This window comes from the organism of the source record quoted next, unplaced genomic scaffold (genome assembly GCF_019419815.1).
Source record: "Pyrus x bretschneideri cultivar Hongxiangsu unplaced genomic scaffold, Pyrus_bretschneideri_v1 Contig100, whole genome shotgun sequence".
NCBI lineage: Eukaryota > Viridiplantae > Streptophyta > Magnoliopsida > Rosales > Rosaceae > Pyrus > Pyrus x bretschneideri.
Window position 1 is genome coordinate 988,612 of NW_025999392.1, and position 17,604 is coordinate 1,006,215.

General features: G+C 35.5%; 1 long non-coding RNA gene across 3 annotated transcripts; it reads right to left on the reverse strand.

Moving 5' to 3' along the window:
- Window positions 1-2,262: 2,262 nt before the first annotated feature.
- LOC103938076 lies at window positions 2,263-9,377 on the reverse strand. Of its 3 annotated transcripts, none has more exons than XR_007252847.1 (9): window positions 8,770-9,377; window positions 8,513-8,632; window positions 8,053-8,232; window positions 7,403-7,709; window positions 7,221-7,312; window positions 4,587-5,711; window positions 4,199-4,496; window positions 3,746-3,916; window positions 2,263-2,319 (listed from the first exon to the last, which is right to left on the reverse strand). It is a non-coding gene; the product is annotated as an uncharacterized LOC103938076 (long non-coding RNA). The 3 variants fall into 3 exon arrangements; XR_007252846.1 differs by lacking the exon at window positions 2,263-2,319 and adding an exon at window positions 3,094-3,565; XR_665885.3 differs by lacking the exon at window positions 2,263-2,319 and having other exon boundaries at window positions 3,601-3,916.
- Window positions 9,378-17,604: the final 8,227 nt, after the last annotated feature.

The following is a 17,604-nucleotide window of genomic DNA, read 5'->3' on the forward strand; positions in this document are numbered from 1 at the left end:
TGGGTGAACTGAAGATTTCATTACTAGGGCAAATATGCCAAAATTACATAGAAAGCCTACACAAAGGCCAGCAAACAACTTAAGTAAAACAAAGCCGAGTAGTGAAAAGAGGTACAAGAAAACCTGATGCTTCAAACAATGCTAACATGTCACCCCTTACATTACCACAACAAATACTAAGGAGGGCAAGGTAACCTATCATTGCCTAGGACATGAATAAGGGAGGATGGAGGTCGATTGGCCTTGGTGAAGTCGCACATCTCCTTGCATCGATGCGACGCCAATTGGTTAGTCACTATATTGGCTGATGTTGGGATCCAAGACCAGCGACAGTCTTGAAAAAATCTCCCACTTCTTGCTCTTTACCAGAGCGAGAAAGGCTTCCCAACTGCTATTTGTTAGCGCATTCCTCAGGCAAGAAATTGATTCCGACGGGTCAAACTCGATGATAACTAAATTCCAACCCAATGAGATACCCAACTTACACCCATGGAGAATAGCCAGCGCCTCTACCATTGCTACACAGAAGGCCTTGATGTGATATCTGCAAGCTACCTTGAAACTGCCATTCAAATCCCGCGCCACAACACAAACAAACCCAACAGCCGTAGCAGCCACCTAGTTGGCATCCATATTGATGTTTACGAACTAAGGGCAAGGTGGAGCCTAACAAGCCAGCGCAGAGGTGGCATCGCTGTTGGACAAATTAGTCGAGGCTGGCAAGTGAGAAGCCTTCGCGAAAGCTCCAGTAGTGGTGGAAATAGCCGCTAAAACCTACCGCAGGTTGATTGGTTGTTGGTTGAAAAGAAAGCTACATCTAGCCTTCCAAATCTATCAGCAAGCAAAGGCAAATAACACAAAACTAAGTTAAATTGACTCAAAACAAGAACTAGAGAGAAGTTTGGACGAAAATTAAACTAAATAGACTCAGAACACTAAATAAGGGTTGTTTTGACGAATTTAACTAAAACTAAGTAAATTGCAAAAACAAATTAAGTTTGGTACGAAATTGAGTGAACTAAAGGGTGAAAGGCTAGCTAGAAAGTCCTTCTCCACACATGACACATATGCATACAAATCGATTTCCAATTATTATTCCAATAAACCATGAATGACAATGCTCCAAATTAATTGTGAACAGCACTAATTAACTCTCAGATTTTCCTAATTTCATTGAATTGGACTCAGCGACGCAACCAAATTATTCTTATCAAGTTCCTATATGAAGTGCATGATAAAGATACACATCAAAGATCATTAAGTTCTATGAAATTCATAAGCATTGACAAGGCATTCGTAACTATGAACTGCATGATATTCTTGCCATGGATTTACTTAACACAATCATGACTAATGACTTCCACTACTTATAAATATAAGTTCATAACTATTAGGTGAAATTCCATTATATTTTAGCATCAGATTCATGCATGCAAACTATGTATGCATCCTTAATCAACATACAAGAATAAGTTATCAATCAAACAGATAAGTAAATCACATTCATGTTTTACGAAACAATAACTAGATGTAATCAATTCATATCACATATATGTTCATGGCTTTGAATTCACCTCTAACTCAACGAAATTAGTTCCACATGTTCGCATTAAACAAAACCAATCTAATTTAAACATTGAACTAAAACTAAGGATAGAAAGAACCAAGAAACGCTCCAGCACTCCAATGGCAGATTGCATAATCCTTGGATGCAAGGCACGACACAAGACTCCTTCTCTCCTTCCTTCCTTGTTGCGACACAAAGTATTTTTCTGATTTTTCTCTCTAAGGCTCTCTGGTGTGTGGTCCTAGAATTATGCAGCACTAAGTAGTATTCATAAGGCTAGATACGGCACAACTTCTGAAGGAAAAAGGATTGCACGGCATAATTTGTAAAGGAGAAGGATAGCACAATCCTAGGAGGAAAGGGAATAGGATACATGGCAGATTTCTAGGCTTCTAGAAAGAGCGGTGCGGCAGAGATTTAGGGCTGAGGATAGAGCTTCTAGAACCTGATATTTAGGTGATTTAATGTGAAAATGAGTCCCCTTTGCAGCTAGAATTAAGGTAGGATAAGATTAGGTTAGGATAAAATAAGATAAGGTTGCATAAGGTTTGGATAATGTTCCTTCGTTTTAGCTGATTCCTTATCTTCAATGTCTTGAATTATGTCTTCCAGATTTGTAGCACATTCCTAGCCTCTTTTGATCTTCAAAAACGTCCATCCACCTTGCTCCATGCATGTGTTATCCATTCCAAGCCCAAAACTGCTCTGAAATGCTCCAAATTGCCTTTTCTTGCCACTTTAGTCATTTGGACCTACAAACACATGAAAATGACTTAAAACACTCTAATAAATAGAAACTAATTGAGTAAATGCAAGGAAATAAGCTAACAAAGTCGCATAAATATGCTCCTATCACTTGGTGTTTATAAAGCCTATACAAAATATATAACATCGACTCATATTTCAATTAACCGTAAATATCAGGACGTGATATCGATGATTCAAACCGTTCATCTTCCTACATCCCCCAAAAGACCATGTTTTCAAAAAATAAAATTTTAAAATAAAATTCAATATGAATAATAAAGCGTAAACGACAATCGACGGTTAAATATAAATTTAAGGTTTATGGATTATACTGTTAGATTTCGAAGTTGACCCTTTCACGAAAGTTGTAAAGCTTGTCACCACGAGTGATTGTATATTTTTTTTTCACATTTCTTACACTTCTACAATGATTATTATTAATTTTATTAATTTTACACTCAAATAAAAAAACACTATTCATGATGATCTCGAGGGTTTTAAAAATCTAAATGATAATGTACGTGTAACCATTGTCTTCTCATGGAAGAATGATGAATCACAAATGTTTATATATTCTTTCACATTTTTCGTACTTGTAGGCGTGTCTTCTTGCCTATACTAATACTATACTAGTTGATTTTAAATTTGGACAACATGTTAAGTAAAATTTATCCTAGTAATGATATTAAGAAACTCTCATAATAAAAATAAATAAATGAATAAAACTTTTTTTTTTAACTTAGATAGAATAATAATACAAAAATATATATTTAATATAGAATATATCAATATATACAATATGGCTATTGTATTTTATAATAAAAAAATTTAGTAATTAAACTTTAAAATTATAATATATTTTTCTTAACGGGTCAAAACAGATTACTCATGTGTTACCAGTGTGTATACTCGTTAAGAACCCATTATTAACAAGTCACCCGATAATGACCCGATTAATTATCGTGTTGACCCAAAACCCGTTATTTTTGTCATTTTTGTGTCATGTCACCATGTCATGTAAGAAACTGCCTGTTAGTGTCGTTCATGAGGTCACAAATCAAACCATTCACTTCCTCCACAATAGTATCCCAGAAAGAGTGGTAGAAATTTCCTTTGAAGCCGTCAAGACCCGGGCCTTTAACCCTCCCATTTGTTGTGCCGCTGCCTTTTATCTCATCATCAGAGACCGGGGAGGTCAGATAGGAGATAACAGCATACATTTGAGTACTGGAAATAACGTATAAAGTGCTACTGAACCTCATAAAAAAAAATTGGGTATTACCTTCTCAATTAAACATATCTTTGAACTAAATATGATCAAATTTAAAACAAAAAACAGTCACTGGAAAACTTTACAATGGGTGAATGGGAATTACCAACTTTTATTTGACAAGGCTGCAACAAAGCCAATTTGACATCAAGAGTACATACCTCCTCCTTCTGATGGTCTTATCAGCTCCTTCTGATAAATGAGAAGCTTCTGATGTGGAAATGTGGTGCAGAGAAGAAAGGTACTCATGGTGTGCACCACCTCTCAAATTTGAGCACGTTCTTGAAGGTACAATTGACTGAATTACATCAAATACATGTGACTGGATTTCACTGCAATGCAGACACCATGAGTAAATGGATATCAGTAAATCTGGCATGCTCCTTAGATGAGTTAAAAGACAAATATTTGCAACATTGCAATGAATGCGCGTTGTGTTACACAAAAAAGTGGTCAGCAAACGTGAACATTGGCAATATTGAACAAATAAAAAGTTGAAACTATGAATTCAAAATTCATTCAAGACAATGACTATTAAAAGCATTTCAAAACAACATTATGAATGTCACAGGTTTTCAGACATTTTTCCACAGCAAGGAAGTTAAGCCAAATACCTTGTAGCATTTGGCAGGGACGTCTCTGAATTTCTTCTGGCAGATGAAGCCATACTTGCTCTCATACCCCACCCAATTAGCTTACCAAATGCCATCATACTGGGTGTGTTAGCCAGCATCTCCCCATCCAAATCCACCCTCCCTACACAACCTTTTTTTGATCCTACAGAAAAAAAATGCGTTTTGCATAGAAGCAAAACCCATGCTGCCCTATTGTGGACACCAACAATAATCGCTTATCACACCAGCTGTATGCATCTGACTCCTCCAAGGGGATCACTGATGGTTCCAAAGAATCCTGAAGAAATTACCAATTGCCAATATGAAATAAAAGATATATAATACAAATAATCGTCTAATATCCAACCCAAAAAGTATTGACACTTACACTTATCAGTGATTGGCTTTTAGAAAACATGTCAGTTTCTGATATCAAATTCTGCTCATTCGATCAGCAAGCATGACAATCAAAGAGGCATTGGGTTGTTCGGATGCAACATACTGCCTAAGATCAATGTGGTAGCCATCAAGGTTGTCCCATGAATCTTGTACTAAATCTGGACTCACAACTGAGGACTTTTGCCCCTGTATAAACTGGGAGCCCTTATTAAAGTCCACGCGGCTACACTCTCCATCAACTGATAAGCACTTGCAACAGTCTCCACTTGTTCCTTTGGAGAATTATCCAACTCCTGGTTAGAATACTCTGCATTTGTGGCACAATTACTTCCCCACTTATCAGAGTTTGCCTGTGCTAATATTAGTTTATTAAGATTGTTGGCTTCACCACGTTATTCATCACCTAAAGATACTCTTTTAATGGCGTTGGGAACATGGTCAGAAGACATTGTTTGAGATGATAACTCTGGCATATTGTCAATTTGAGTTTCAGGAAGAAAAGAAGATTCTGGTACACATGATATACCAACTGAGTAGCAAGTCTCACTTATGTGCATCTCATCTGCAGTTTCTGAACATTCACAAGATCCATCTATATTAGCTGCTCCAAAACTAGGTAACTCCACAGCTAATGGCTTAACTCCAAGGACTTCATTGTTATCTGTAACTGTAGGATATCCATTGGTCATAAACTCGTCTTCAGAATCAGACATTACAACAGCATGCATACTCCGAACATTTCGCCGACATGAGGGAAAAGGGGCACCTAAATCGTTGGAAGACTCAGAAGCAATATCAGTTTGAGCTTTATATTGACTGCAGTCATGAAGAGAGCCATTCCTGCTCAGCATTTCTACCTTCTTGGCCTCTAAACTTTCCATTCCATTACAAGGCATGTCCAACCTGTATTGCACTTCTATCTCGTGAAGGTTTTCTTCAATTACCTCCGTCGAGCTTGGACTTTCTTCCATCCTGAATAATGCCTTTGTTATCTCTTTCTCTACTAGATCAGATAACTGAGAGGGTAAATCCCATGGTAATATATTTGGCAGTATCAGATGGCCAGCCTCAACATCAAATAGCAGGAAACCATACGACTCTTGCATTTTGGTATCTGCAGAGACAAATCCACGATTATCTTTTTCTCTATGGAACTCTCAAGACAAACTTCTATTGACAAAAAAATAAAAAATAAAATAAGGGCCAAATTGTGTGTATATGCATACCAATCTGTTGCAAAGAAAAAAAATTATAGTGTCTGACTTATGATCCAAATAAAGATTACTCAAGAAAGAAACTTCTATTGGCTTAAATAAATGAGAAAAGCAGTTGACAAGACAAAAAATGATAAAAGCAATGCACTTCATTGTTGGGTATATACACCAAATGACTTGGCACATTCTACACTATAAATTTTATTACAATTATCAATCAAATTCCAACTTGAACTAAAGTAAAAATTTGATTGGTGACACATCATTTTGTGCACAACTTGGTGTCGCTAGCATTATTCTTCATTGTCACAATCCATCCTCGGGCAATCATTGTATACCTTAGTAACCTTACATAGTTTGACATTACAACTAGTTTTCTGAGAAGCTAAATAAATTAGAGCTGGTCAGCCTAAAACTGGTACATCATATTTTTTTTCTCATAAATAATTCGTTTCTCGCTCACTACTTAAAGGAAGATCCAAACTGTGAATAGGCCAACCCGTCTCACAGCCCATCTCCCTAGCTAGGGGCATCAGTTTCCTATCCATAACACTAACTCCACCAACGCAATTTTAAACAAAATCATCTTCACACCCAAGACTAATCCATAGACATTAATATTCTTTTATCAGAATACAAAAACCCTCCTCCACAAAAGTGAAAAAAAAAAAAAAAAAAAAAAAAAAAAAAAAAAAAAAACTGTCATTCGCAAATCGTGAGACACTTGCCACTCCCCTTGCGCACTGCAAGGTTGTCAACCATGTTACACTCTCTGTCTCTCCCAAGAAAATCTATTCAAAACATGAAACTAAAGTGAAGGAAAAAATGGGAAAACAGGTTCCCTGTCTATGCCTCTAGTAGTTTGAAATCTCCGACATGACCTCCTATTAATTATTACTGAAAATTTAACTGTTCTTGAGCCCCCAATAATCTGCATTGTATGATTTTTCAAAGCCAAATAATCACTTTATTTTCAATAGAAGGTAAATCACGAATTTGTCAATCTTCTGAAAAGAGGACTGTGATGCTATCATTAGGCCTAGGTGTGAATCATATTGTTCTTCCTTAAATAATTCCCTTGGTCTAACTCATCAATTTCGATGTCATCTGTAAAATAAAGTCGAGTCAAGCACTAAACATGTGAATTCATGTGCCCAACCTTCCCATTGCAGATTATTTGAAATTCCACAGGTATTGTGATTTGATCAACAAAAGTTGCACAAAACCTTAACAGAATAATGTGGAAAATATAGATCTAACTACGACTAACATGTACGCCTAACCCTTTCTAAAACTTCCACCCTGGCACCAGAAACTGAAGATGCATAAGGATCTTCCGAAACATATAGATTTCAAGTGATCCATAATGGGAAATTTGAATCAGAAAATGATGCACTAGAAGCACATACCATATACACATGAGAATGCAGCTCCTTTGGTGATGGCAACATGAAACGTACTTGTAATCTATCAAAACTGTCTGGCAGGACAGGATTTTCACCTACAATTTAACACAATCATTATAAGACTCTGCACATTTTGAAACACAAACGTTCAAGAGTGCAACTATTTCAACCAGTAACCCTCTTACTATTGCTAGTCAGTATTATGGACCCCTTGGCTGTTTTAGCTATCTGCTGAATTGCTGCAATGAAACCACGATCTTCAAGAAATATGATGTCCACATTGTCAAAAAGTACCAGATATTTAACTTTGTTATGATTGTCCTTAAGAGTCAGATTTTACAGAGGTTTCAATTGCCTCATGAGAATCTTCATCTGATATGGCCATCAACAAACAGGAATCATCGTCCATCTCATGGTCTGTCACATCATTTGCATCGACAAACAGGGATTTCACTAGACTTGTTCTGTGAACCCTTAGAATTTGCCACTGATCTGAAGAAATAGCATATTTAATTAATAATAGAGAAGAAGAAAAAATATTGTTTATTAATTTTTAAATCAGTCACCAATAATGATAGAGACCAACTATCAAGGTGATTACCAGCAAAAATTGCTAACAGCAGGCAATCTCTAATTAAAAGAACAGCTGAGTCTCTGACTATATACACTGTTCCAAACATCCCTGCCTACTGTTGCCTAGGCGCCGCCTAGTGTCGCCTGGCCATGCCTAGCGGCTAGGCAGCTGGCTACCACTTCAATTAATCCTTAGGCATTTGAAAATTAAGAAATTTAATGTGATATACATTGTGCACGTCGATAAACCAAAGAACCATACCTGAGTCCTTTCAAACACATGAATTGGACCACTAGTTATCTCTTCATCCTTGCTCCCAATGAAGCTCAAATCGCCATCAAATTCAGTTGCCTTTCGTCTTCACTTTCCGGCTTTACAAATTGAGAAAAATGGATGTATGTGCTTTCCAGAAAACATTCCTGAAAATACCCGTGACATTTCCTGATCAAGTATAAACAGAAGACACTTAGAACAACAAACCAAAGACCAAAGCTTGCACAAAATCGAGGCTAATTAACCCAATGAACGATCGAACAGTCCAACAAATAAAATAACAAAGATAGAAATAAAAATTAAATTAAACATTAAGTTGGGATTATATGCAGATTGTAGGGGAGATGAATTGAGCAAAGTTCAATCGGAAAGAGCGTGAAGCACATTGTATATAGCAGAAACACCGGCATATCAGACGATTGAAGAAGGAAAAAGCAGAAGTAGTGACCTCAGCTTTCAATCTAGCCTCTAGCCTGAAATCATTGATAACTCGAGGTGCATCTTCACTCTTCACTTCAGTTCCGTTCTTCTTCCTCTTCGGTGTACTATTCTCCGATCGCTTACCGTTCTAATTTCAAAAACAATAATTCCAAACAGTTCAATTCCATAAAAAATATTAATTTCTTAATCAATTCCAAACACATAATGTACAATAAGAATTAGAACAAAGCTCATCAACTACCGAAAAAAATGCACAAAATTCACCTTCTTAGGGGCTTTAATCGGAGGCGTCTTATTTCCCTTTGAATTCCTTTTCGTCTTGCTTTGACTCCCACAGAAGTCCTCGTTGTTGCTGCCCTCGTCGTCACCAGCATTCCATCTCTCGGCCTTCAGATCGCCGTTTACCTGGAGCTGTTGCTGGGGTTTGAGAGGGAACAATGTGGTCTGGACCAGTTTCCGGCGAACAACTTGCTGTTTAGGCGTCTCCGGCGGCTCGTTCTGAACTGAATCGTCCATGGATTGGATTGGGAATTGGGAATTTGGGAATTTGGAATTGGGTAGTGAAATTGAAATTGGAGGTTTTGTAGGGATGTGGGGAGAAAGACTGGTAGAGTTTGAGTGTGTAACGGAATCGTGAACTTAAATTGAGAAACAAGGGGTAAAAAAAAAAAAGAAAAGAAAATTATGGAGGGAGCGAGGACGTACTTCCCGCCTTTACGGGAGAGAGAACCTATTTAGACTCCAAATTTTGGAGTTTTTTTTTTTTTTTTTTTTTAGTATGATTCTTTCCCTTTTTTTTTTTTTTTTTAAGGGAATTTTAACGAAAAATCTGCAGTATTGTTCACTTTAACAAAAAATTGTATTTTTGCACTAAAAAGTCAATCCATGTATCATTCTATTTACCCTTTATTTTGTTCTTATCATTAAAACTCAAAGTTTTCAAACCTTTTTCATTAGTTTTCTTTTTCTTTTCTTTTTTTTCCTCCCCTTCCCTCATCTTCTATTTGAACGGTTACTGTTAAACCACGTCAACATTTTATATTAATTACTTATGGAAAGAGAAAGACAAAATAGAGAATGTGATAGGAGAGAATAGAAGAGAATGGAAAGAGGAGAGGATACTACTCCTTTTTTTTTTTGTTTGAAGTCAAGTACGACATTCATTATTGAATATGGAAGAAATCGTACAAATAGAGGATACGGTGCATAAACGGGCTTTGATAAAAACCTTGTTAGGGATTTCAATCCAGTCAAAGGAAAAATTGATTTGGAGTTTAGATATTTGAAATTTAATAATTTATGTTAATTTTGTTAAAAAAAAAATTCCATGTTAATTCAAATTACGCATTAAATTGTTGTTAATTCAAAGGGTGAATTATACAAAACTACCTCGAACCACAATCTCATACCTCATGTTTTAAACATTACAATGTCATACATCAACTTATAAATTCATTGCAGTGTCAAACTCTATTAAATTTTCTATCAATTTGGCTGTTAAATGATAATGTGGAAAAAGCAGGGCCCACTCCTTACCCAACACTTCCATGATCTCATCTCATCATTTAATATAAATTTTAGGTTTGATAAGTGATTTTTTGGCTGGTTTTATGACAGAAACAGCGAGAGGGAAATTCTCTCCAGTTTTTCGACGACTGACCCACCACTTTCCAGCCTATTTTCTGACCAACATCTATTAGCACTCAACCTCAATTTGGTATAGAGTTGTTCCTTACCATCTAAGCTTCATTTTGGTTTTAAAGCATTGAAAATGGTGGAGAATCGAGCTCGAAAAGAGCTCTGGAAGTTGGACCAAAAACCAGCTAGCTCATTGGCTTCGCGAGGAAGGTACAGTGGTACTCGTGGACAGGTAAGCACGCATGGTGGATGGCGCGTGGTAGCCATAACAGCCACCTTGTGGTTGCACGTGACGCAGCACGTGGAGGAGCCTGAGGTGCATCCTCAAATTTCTCGACATGCTGAATCCAAATCCGCCTTCCATTTTTTCAAATTTGACCATTTTAATATGGTTCCTTTATTAACTATACTTTGTACGAATATGCGAATTTACGTTAGTACGTTATATATTTAGGTAAATGGTTTTGCTTCTAGGTGAAACGAATTGCAAGAACCTTCGAAGCCAGTGAGAAGGGTTTGACCCAACTACATAATTTATGAACGAGTCTTTGCTTTTATATATTATATGTTTATTTAGTTTCTGTAAATATTGATTAAATTTTACGGGATTCACGATTATGCATACTTTTATGTGATGCCACGATATTACTAACGCTTATAAGAAAAGGTTATTTCACGCATTACGGTAATTCATATGGTTATACCAAGATTATACATATGTTGTAGAAGTATTGTTATATTGTTGAGAATTATAAAATTACTGTAGATCCATTGTAGGTGTCAGTCCTGTTCTAGATTGCTATAGGTACCTAGGACTCGTATGTGACACACTTAGTGCCAATCTCCATGTGATTGTAGTACTAGAGTGTACATCATTATTACACCCAGTCTTGTTCATGTCGAAATATCTTTGCATGAGCCCATGTGTCAGCATATGTCGATGAGCATCCGATATTATTTGTTCTTATATGCGAGATATTGGGATTCACCGTAGCAGTAAATTATTGATTTTTACGGAAATTGTTTTCATACTATATGTAGTATGATATGTTGGAAACTAATATTTGTTTTACAGTGAGGGGTTACAACTTTTTTGAAAACATTTTACTAAATTTTGCTTTTTGACCCACTCACCTTTGTTTTTCGTCCCTCCAGGATTTAGTGACAAAACTCTAATGACAACGAGGATTTCTTGCAAACTCTAAAATGTCAGAGGTTACTCCTGAAGGTATAATCATTATTTTACTTTTACTTATGCTCTAACATCACGTGTAAAATGAGTTCAATCTGCTCACATGTGCACTCTTGTAACATTAACTTTTAGGTTTTAGTTTATTCACATTTTTCCACATCAATACACTTAATGACTTCATCACCTTTCAAATGTCGTCCATCATATCTCGATTTGATGTCCAAGTGGACATGTCAGGTCAAGGTATGTTAGTCTCCCTGATGATGCCTATGTTATACTGGTCATCATTAACAAGTTTGAAATAATTAGACTTGACACTGGGAAATACGGGAGTCATCAGAACTGAATGACAATAGCCCATTTTTTTTCCTGCAAAATTAGAGAAATACCAAAAGAATATACACTTAGAAATATGCAAGCATCCTACTAGACTTCATGGCAAATACACGCCATATACACATATAGCTTTCTAGACTCTGCAAGAGTTCTACACTCTTTTACTCTTTTAAAAGTATGTTGCAACAATAAAGTTTTAGTTTGCACGAACAAAAGTGGCTTCGAGAGATAACTCACTCAAGTATTTAGTATGCAGTCTCCACATGACAAACAATCAAAAAAGCTCGATTTAGGAGGTACAGAGATCTGATTTAGGATTGCCCGATTTCATTAATCAAAGAAGCTCGATGGTTGAGGAAAATATGTGCTCTTACAAACAAAGAAGCTCGATTTCATTATTTTTTTCAGCATTCACTGGTTAAAAATACCTGGACGAGCATGTTTAATCAATTAGTTTGCTCTGAGGCCTAAGTAGAAGATGCAGTATGATTTATGTTTTGTTTACGGTGGCTCATTCTCTTAAGTCTGTAATGTTTGATTTGTTGCTTTTATGTAACATAGTTTTTTCTTTTCCTTCTCAAGAGTCGGCCTTCTCTCTGCAATTTTAGCTGCTCATCAGCAAGTCTCTACAATTCAATATTTCTCAGAGACCTAAAGCAAAGTAAGAACTAAGAAGCATGCACTCTACCTATCGTTGTTTGGTTCTTTTGGCATAGATCGGAGTCGCTCATAGGTCTTTCAAAATACGATTATCTTGACTGATGAGGTATACGAATATGGATTGCACACATTTGTGTTATTGAGGATGAGAGGGATTTATTGAATTTCACATGAGATGGCATCCACCTGCTGTCATAACTTTAAATAAAAGAAAAAAAGGTTTTACTAAAAAAAAATGAGTCGAACAGTAATTTCGGCCGATTTTGGCAAAAAAACCTAACCGATTGAAACCGAACTCACTATTAGGTAGTGAGACTTAAAATTCTTCTAAATAACCAGGAGAGGAGATGCATAAATAGATTGGTGCAACATTTTATTTAGAATGTAGCTTAAAAACCAGGAGGTGTGTATAAACCGGTATCTTATTTTCACATGCCTAGTAAATTGTTAAGTATGTTTGTAGCTATATATTTTTAGTGATCTCCAAATAAAACTTACATCAAGAGTTGTTTCACTTGTCAAAAATAGTATAAATCGTTGCTTAATGTGTCTTTATTCCATTATTGTCATATAGGTATTATGCTCTTTGATTTTAACTTTTTCTGGTTCAAGTGTTAAAACCTACGGTTGTAAATGATTTATGTTTATCATCATTGCAGTCAATAAAATGAATTTCTTCTTATATATTTATATTTCATAATTGTTTGACAATAAAAATAGTATAAAAAAAATAAGAGTTAATCTTGTTTATTATTCTGAAATTTCGTGATTTTTAACATTTGGTACATGAAGTTTTTTTTCATCCCAGAGTAATTAATTTTAGGACAGTCTCATACATCTGTTAAACTGACTATTAAATCAGGTGTTAACTGGCGCTCTTGTGGATAATGACTAAGCGTCATATGTCAATATGTGGTCCACATAAATATTAAAAAATTCAAAAATTCAAAAAAATTCAAACTTCCAAAAAATAAAAAAACTAAACAAATAAAAAATGGCCTAGGGATGTAGGCCTTCGCTTTCCTCCAACTGCACCACCCCTTCCTTTTCCTCTCTTCGACAACCACCAAAGCCGATCTCAAAATCAACACCACCATGACCTGGTTCTCTCTCTGTCTTCTCTATCACCAACAACAACGAGGCATTTATCGTAGCAATTCCGAACAAGAGTAAAAAGCCATAGCCCATAGGCCTCTGGACATCTGCAACTACAAAAAAAAACCCCAAAGTCCTCCCTTATGTTCTCCACTGAGCATCACCTTTAGCTACATCAAAACAACACATCACACCAATGAAGCTCTCTGCCATTGAAATAGCAGACCAAATCTAAGGAACACACACTGTGGGGTGCAGAGTCGGGCTCGGGCATCCTCTCTGGTTTGTGTGATCTTCCTTAGCAAGGCCAGGGCCTCTTCGATTTTGAACACGTTGCAGGGAGACTGAGTCGGGTTGGGTTGGGTATGGAAGGATTAGGGGAGGGATGGGTCGGGTTGGCTATGGATGGACTAAGGGAAGGATGGGTCTAGTTAAGACGGTGGTGAAGGAAGGGCGAGTGCGAATAAGGAGAGGGACGAATGTTTATCAAATATAGACAAATATTAGCCCCTAATTTCAAAAATATCAGTTTTTTATAAAAACTTTCAAATATATTCAAAATCTTCCTTAAATAGACACAAATACCTTTAATTCATACAAATAACTAGTTGTTGATTAAAAGATTCTTGTGTGATAATCAAGTGGTGCATTCCCTAATTTTTTTTTTAATTAGTAAAATTAATTGACAATATGTAGACCAAAATAAGAAGAATAAAAACACAAAGAAAGAAAATTTTCTATATTGTAAACTCTAATTTTTCTAATATGCACTAAAGGAATTTCAATTCGCTTTCCTCTAATAGATCGGCAAATGGTATTAGGTTTGTCAATCTTCCCTTGACAAAAGAAACATAATTTTTCTAATATGCACCAGAAGAATTTTTATTCCGTAAACCTTAAAAATATGTTTTTTGCATTTTCTAAGAACACAACAGATCTCTCGATTCACTACCACAATTAATTATAACTTTCAAAACATAACTTGGACAAGAACAACACCCTTAATAATGCAAAGGTGTGGAAATTAAATGCGAAGCACATAAAATTCAAAGGAAAATTGAGATAAATAACATTACAAAATTGACAGTTCATTATTCCATAAATATTCAATTGAAGAAAGAAACTACAAAATTAAGGAGAAAACATAGACGAGGAAAAATGCAAAAAAATTAACCATCTACACTCACCTTTGTTTAGGGGTGCACATGTCTCCACCAACAGTCAATGCTTTTACTAGGTCTCCACCATTTTTTAGGTTTAGTCGTGATAACTCTTCATCTAATAGGGTTTTAGTTTTTAAATTTATTAGGTTTAAAGCTTAAGGGTATTTGTGTCTATTTAAGTGATATTTTGAACATATTTGAAAGTTTTTATAAAAACTAACATTTTTTAAATTATGAGCTAATATTTGGCTGTATTTGATAAATACCCAAGAGGGATGAAGGATGTTGACCAAGTCGGCGAGGACGGAGGATGAGGAAGGGGTCTGGGCAATGGGGAAGGGTTCATGTTTAGATTTAGGTTTAGTTTTTTAGTATTTTTTTAATTTTTTTAATTTTTAATTTTTAATATTCACGTAGGTCCACATTGACACGTGGCGCCCAATCATTGTCCCCGTAAGCATCACGTCATCAGTTAACAGCTAACTTAACAACCAGCTTAATGAATGTATGAGACTGTCCTAAAGTTAAGACTTGAGGTATTACTCTAGTATAAAAAAACTTTATGCATCAAATGTTAAAAACTACGAAACTTCAGAATAATAAATTGAGGTTAACCCAAAAAATAATTACCTAAAACTTAGCATATTATCCCAAAAAGGCAACTGAGTGACAGTTATACACTATCCCAAACTCTTCTCTCAAATTCACAAGCAAAAACAACACATCCATTCAAAATGACATGGCCAAGTACATCTCAAAAAGTAATAATACAGACTTCCAACCATATTACAGAGCCCCCTCTCCTCCACAACCTCCCTACTTCGATGCCAAAGCAAAAGCAAACCTCCATGTTGATTGTTTCTTTTCTTTTCCTATAGAAAACTCATTAAGCAAAAGAAAATCAAGAGTACAAGTTATTAGTACACTCAATTCCAAGACTTCTTATAGTTGGATATAGTGAAAACCGACAAAAAATTCGTCCTTAAAATAACTTAAGGAAACAGTTGAGTTTTATGAAATATATGCAAACTTGTTTATAACATTATTAGTGCTATTTTAGTAAAGAATATCAAATTAACATAGCCATAAGATATCAATGAATATGATGAAAAGTATGTATAAATATGCTCTAATAGTTTAAAAGAGTTATTTTGTTTGCATAAATGAAAGCTCATCATAGTCACAAGTCTATAGCCAATATCTGATAACATGTTCACTTACACATATAACCATGAAAAGATAGGTACCTTTATTTGATGTCAGCTTCATCCTTGAACTTAAAACTTGATGGACCTTGCTTAGAAACATAGGATACAATAACCTGTTATAATCGTTGATCTTGTCAAACATCTCATCTTACCTATAGTGCCCCACACAATTGCTAGACACATTGATCAAGTCTCATAAATTTGTAGAATCATACCATATGTTATGTGCACACTCCAAAAAATATGCCCATTATGCACAAAAAGTTATTTGTGCCTATGAGGCCAAAAGGTACCAACATATGCATCCTTATAACAATAGCAACGGTGCATCAACTAAAATATTATGTGTTCCTTTTATGAGCATGCCCTTAGTTCAAAAGGTAGATGTCACACTCCAATCCGAAAATAAGGATGATAATCGAAAGAGGGCATGAATAGTATCTTAGTTAAAATAAAAATTGTAATATTACAACAAAAATATGACGAAACCAGAGCCATCTAAATTTTCATTTAGATCTGTTTATTTAGTACATCTTGAGTTTAAACAGTTCAACTCTTACAACACACTCTTAAGCTACAAAGACACTTTATTCTAAGTACAACTATGAACCAACACACATATGATATGGCTATTCATTTAGAGACAAGTCATCATCCTGTTCCTCAATACACCTGCAATAGTTAATAGGGTGTGAGCATTTCATGCCCAGTAGGAACCATATACCCTTCAAGTTCATTTATCATAGTTAATCAAAGTGTCATGCATCAAACAATAAGGTAAAATACAAATGATATGACAAAGAAGTACCCATGAATTCACTCCCTTCTAATTCCACGAACCTATATTTATGGCATCCAAACCCACACGTCCCATACCATGCCTATACCACTTGGTTTCAAACACCATAGAATATAAGTTAACTCCCATTCCTCCCTTAACCCCGAATTTTATTAGTAGCTTTAGTTTCGTTAATATAGGCCTTTCTCCCAATGCCCAACTATATGTTCAAGCCCTTCCCCCGATGCTTGAACACATATAAGTTTCCAACACTTTGTTTAACCAAAGCTTTACACAACCCAACACTTGACTCTGTATCATGTAATGCAACCTGAGCATTTCAATTTCATAGATACAATTGTAAACCTCAACATATTCAATCCAACAATTTTACATAGCTCAACCATTTATCAAAACATAATAACATTTAACATAGTCGATATATAAAATACACCGGAGAGGAAACTATCAACCCATAACACAACCATGACAATCAAATGATTCAATTTCATACAAGCATTGCATTACTACTATATTAGGTATAATTACTGATACCACAAAGATTAAACATGATGTAGACCTTTCATCGAGAAATAGAGTCCCTACATCGTGTCCAGCTAACTAGAATACCTTTCGAAGCCTCCGAAGTGTCCGAAGTCACTCCCAGGCCTAAAATAACATAAATAATAATAATATTTAGTATAAAATTGAAATGAAGATTCGATTTTAGCCTATCAAAAATTTACCCAAATATACCCATCTATCGCAACCTCGTGATGAACCAAGTTTAAGTCCCCATATTGTGACCCCATTTTCATCCCTCAAAACTCCATGGAAAAAGGATGAAATTACTTGGATTTTAAAGCTTAACAAACCTAGTTTCTAATCTAATAAGTGTTTCTCAAAACGGATTTAAGAGGAGAAAATAATCAAGCTCCAAAGTTGAGTTCACAAACAGTTTTTCTGCAGATTTCTAAATTCTTTTCACATTTTCAAATCATATTTTTCCATAGAAGATCTTAACCAAAA